Below are 5261 nucleotides of genomic sequence, written 5' to 3'. Positions count from 1 at the left end.
GGCCGGGACTGATGGAGCGAGCGAGAACAGACTGCGCGTGCGTTGCTGCCTGGCCTGCTCGGAGGGGCTGAGCGTGTGCGGGCGGCGGGGTGGGCCGCTCTGCTGCAGCTCAAGTCCACTGATCTGACAGTATTGAACCGCTTGCCTTCCGTTCATCCGCGGCCCTGGACTGCAGCAGGGGGGTTGGGTGTGTCAGGTAAAAAGTGCTCTCTCCCACCCTTCCGACAGATCCCCAAACCCTGCAGCAGGCGCGGAATTCCTGCATTGTCATTGCGGGCCCACCCACTGTTCAGGCTGGGAGCGGTCCCCCGCCCACACCGGCGCTTCGCGGGCGCCTAGATAGAAATGGGTCGCCCGGCTGGTAAAGAGGCTGCCCTGCAACCCTGGGCTGGAGTATTGCTGTGGTCCTGGATTTCTGGACTTTACTTGCATTCTCAAGTGGCGAAGTGTTCCTCAACTTGGACCCACATCAGAAGCAGGTTCTCCCACCCCTAAGCAGCGGCGTGACAAAGTAATTGTTTACCCTGGAAATAGACTGTTATTTTTAAAAAATTATTGTCAGGGCTTGCTTTAATGTTCTTGATGTTTTTGTATGAGATCCTCCATGTGAGATTTGAAAAGACCCACTACGCGAGTCATCTAACCGGTCACTAGACATTAATTCCACACTTACTACGTCGAGCACAGTTGACACTGGGAATACATGGATGGCCTTATACTAGCCCTAAAATAACTCTTTTTCTATTAGAACTTTACTAGGTAAATGTATTCGAATGTCTGAACTCCATGTTTAGAAGGAGTCAATGGCTTTAAGGCTCTATCCTAGTACACACCTGTAAGAGCATTTGCTTAAAATTGCCTGACCTTTGTACGTTATCTCTATCATTTCATATCTGAAAATCACTTGCTAAAATATGACCTGATCAATGCTGTTATGCTAGTGAGAAAATCCACAACTAAAGACTATTTGCTGTATATTAGCGTTACAGTTAGAAGTCTGGAAGCCTTTGGAGGCTGGCAAATCTGAGTCCAGGTCTAGCTCTTTGAGTTTACTGGCTGTGTAACCTTAGGCAATTTACTTAACCTCCGTGAGTCTCGGTTTCCTTATCTGTCAAATGAGGATAAAAGGACCTAGAACTGTTGTGAAGATTAAACGGGATGATTCATGTAAAATGGCTTAGAATAACGACTGGCAAATCTTAAGCGCTCACCACATGTTAATTGTTATCAATGACTTTCTTTACCTTTCAAACCATTAATATCTGACCAACCTCTAGAAGTGATGGGCCTAAAGAACTCTTGGAGCTAAAATTCTTTATCTGTCACCCGTAATGTGAGCACTTTGGGAGGCCAAGGCGGGCAGATTGCTTAAGCCCAGGAGTTCGAGATCAGCCTGGGCAACATGGCGAAACCCCAGGTCTACAAAAAAATACAAAAAATTAGCCAAGTCCCAGCTACTTGGGAGGCTGAGGTGGGGGGATCACCTGAGTCCAGGAGATCAAGGCTGCAGTGAACTGCGATCATGCCACTGCAGTCCAGCCTGGGTGACAGAGCAAGATCCTGTCACTAAATAAATAAATAAATAAATAAATAAAATAAAACTTTTGATTTTGTTGTTTGTATACTTAGGAAAGGAACCAGAACCCTCCCCAGTAGTCCTACACCACCAGGAGAAGCTGAGTCTTTATGTCACTGTTCTAAAGGAGAGCTGTACACTGCTCTTGGCCCCTCTGAAAGCCAGTTTAGTCTACTTTATTCTTTCAGTCATCTTTTTCCTCAGAGCATTTTCCCCTCAATTTTGTTGTCAGTTCCATATCATATTTGCTTAGTCTGAGAAGTGTTTACTTTTATAATAATGTCAGGCTTCTAACACCTCATGACTTCCAGATGCTCAATTCCCCACCTAAACTGAGGTCAAAGTTGTATTCCTTGTGGTTTTATAATATCTCTAACCAGCATTCTTCCATTAAGGTGGCTGACAAAAGTGGTCATTTATGAATGCCTCCTATGTGCCAGGCACTCTGTGTTATATTTGCAATCCTCATACTTTGTAAGGGTCAGCGAAATTAAGTAACCTACCCCAGGTCACACAGATCAGAAGTTTATAGATAAACTGAGATTTTTTACTATCTAGTCTGTAAAATGACCTAGGTCAAATCATGTTAAAATAAATGTCCTGGTAATTTTAGGTGCTGTTCTGGTAAATACCTTCTGTGAAAAGCTTTACATTACAAAAATAGGGAAGCTATATATTATGAGGAAGTCTATAAAAGGAAATAATTCAGCAGTCCCTTGGAATTTTTGTTGCATAAATGCTGTTTGATGATTGACCTGTTTTCTATACTATGATTGCTTTTTCTTTATTGCCCAATGTTTTCTTACATCTAAAATTAATAACCATCTTGTTTTTCTTTTTTTTCTTTCTTTTTTTTTTTTTTCTTCTGAGACAGAGTCTTGCTCTGTCACCTAGGCTGGAGTGCAGTGGCACGATCTTGGCTCAATGCAACCTCCGCCTCCTGCGTTCAAGCAATTCTCCTGTCTTAGCCTCCCGAGTAGCTGGGACTACAGGTGCCTGCCAACACGACTGGCTAATTTTTGTATTTTTAGTAGAAACGGAGTTTCACCTTGTTGGTCAGGCTAGTCTCGAACTCCTGACCTCAGGTGATCCACCCACCTCTGCCTCCCAAAGTGCTGGGATTACAGGCGAGAGCTACTGCACCCGGCCAACCATCTTCTTTTTCATTTACTTAGATTTCCATGTCTTTAATTCAGTTTCAAATTCCTGTCCCAGCTGTGTAAAACTCCTTGTTAGATATTTTAACACTTTTACCTTCTTAAAGACACCTTTAAGAACCTTCTGGCCTGCTCCAATCTGAGTTGGTTATTCTGAAACTGAATACACAGCTGTCATCCTGTTATCTTTCACCATTGTTCAGGAGATTCCCTTTGCCTCAATCTCGTGTCTTCTTTTTGTTTTAGTGTAGAACTTCCTCCAATAGTTTTATGATAAAAAGGCTCACTGGTAAGTCTTTGGATACCTGTGTATCCAGTCAAGGTCAACCAGAGGAAAAATGGCATTCTTAAGGGGGTGCTAGAGGAAAGCTTAATGGAGGGACTGTTTACAAAGGTGTGAACAGTTGAAGAGATAGGACTAGCAATACCAGGAAGCCTTAGGCCTGAAAGGGATAGAGGAAGGAGTGTTTACTGGAATCCAGAGAGAGATGCAGCTTATAGGAAAGGGTTGCCCACCAAGATCTATAGTCTTCAGTAAGGGAACACAGTATCCATCTCTTTCTTTCTGGCCCCTGATCTCCTACCAGTGTCACATTTTGACCAAACTCACCCAGGAGCCTGAGGACAAGAGACCCAAGTGAAGCAACCCATGCAGGTCTACCTCCCTGAGCACAAAGTAGGAATAGAGAAGGATCTCAAGGGGCAAACAAGGTATCTAGCACACCTCCTGTGTTTGAAAATGCATTTAATCTATCCTCACTTAATAATAGTTTGGCTAAGTGTAGAATTCTTGGGTTACGAGCTATCTTCCCTTAGGTTTTTAAAGCCTTGGCCCCTTTGTCTGCTAGATTCCAGTGCTGCCATTGAGAAATCCAAAGCCATTCTGATTTCTGAATCTTTGTTGTGTTTTTTTTTTCTCCTTATTGGAATCCTTTGCAACTTCCACAGATTCCCACTAACACATCTATCCCCCTTCCATTATTTGCACTTTCCTACTCTTCCCTCCTTCTAAGTATTGAAAGAATAATCCATACTCTTTTCTTTTTTTTTTTTTGAGACGGAGTCTCGCTCTGTCGCCCAGGCTGGCGTGCAGTGGCCAGATCTCAGCTCACTGCAAGCTCCGCCTCCTGGGTTGACGCCATTCTCCTGCCTCAGTCTCCCGAGTAGCTGGGACTACAGACACCCGCCACCTCACCTGGCTATTTTTTTGTCTTTTTTAGTAGAGACGGGGTTTCACCATGTTAGCCAGGATGGTCTCGATCTCCTGACCTCGTGATCCGCCCGTCTCGGCCTCCCAAAGTGCTGGGATTACAGGCTTGAGCCACCGCGCCCGGCCAATAATCCATACTCTTATACTAAAGCATTCTCTATGCACTAGAACCCACCTCCTAACTTTAACTCAAGGACATTGTTCCAACAATTATTCCCTTTCTCTATATAATCATTTTTTATTTCCACTAGATTATTGCCGTTAACATACAAACATACTATTGCTTCTCTAATTTTAAAAAAACAAAGAAAAATTTCTCTGAACCCCACTCCTTCACCAGCTACTACTACATTTCTTTCCTTTTCTTTGAGACAGGGTCTCCCTCTGTCACCCAGGCTGGAGTGCAGTGGTGCAATCTCAGCTCACTGCAACCGCTGCCTCCTGGGTTCAAGCGATTCTCCTGCCTCAGCCTTCTGAGTAGCTGGGATTACAGGTGCATACCACCACACCTGGCTAATTTTTGTATTAGAGACAGGGTTTCACCACGTTGGTCAGGCAGGTCTTGAACTCACCACAGGAGATCTGCCCTCCTCGGCCTCCCAAAGTGCTGGGATTATAAGCGTGAGCTACCACCCCGGGCCTCTTTCCTTGCTTTAATAGCAAAACTCTTTAAAAGAATTTTCTCTCTATGCTATCTTAAATTCCTCTTCCCTCTTGCCCTTATGGCTCACTTCAATCAGGCTTTTACCCCTGTGACTCTACAGAAACTGCTCTTACCCTTGTCAATGACCCCCTTGTTGCTCAATACAATGGTATGCTCTTTATCCTTGTCTTTTTGACCTATCAACAACACAGGATACAGTTGCTCGTTCCTTCTAGATATCCTTCATGTGGCTGCCAGGTCACCATGTTCTCTTTGTGTTTTTCCTCCCTTGGTACTTGTTCCTTCCCAGTCTCCTTTTCTTTACCCATTTTTCTGACTGTTAATGTTCAAGGACCTCAGGACTCAGTCTTTGTTCCTCTTCTCTCTCTATACTCACTCCCTTGGTGATGTCATCCAGTCTAACTACTTTAAATTCCATCTACATGATAAAGACTTCTAAATTTATTGCTCCAGCCCAGAGCTCCATCTGGAACTCCAAGTTAATATAGCCAACTGCCTATTCCACATCTCCACTTCAATATCTAATAGATATCTCAAACTCAACATGCCCCAAACTGAACTTCTGTCCTGTGGGAACAAAATAATCTTCTACCTATGGCTTTCCCCATTAGGTAGCAACTCCTTGTTGCTTTGTTGCTTAGGCCCAAAACCTGA

Source organism: Mandrillus leucophaeus, unplaced genomic scaffold (genome assembly GCF_000951045.1).
Source record: "Mandrillus leucophaeus isolate KB7577 unplaced genomic scaffold, Mleu.le_1.0 Scaffold107, whole genome shotgun sequence".
NCBI classification, from domain to species: Eukaryota; Metazoa; Chordata; class Mammalia; order Primates; family Cercopithecidae; genus Mandrillus; species Mandrillus leucophaeus.
This window is presented reverse-complemented; position numbering follows the sequence as displayed.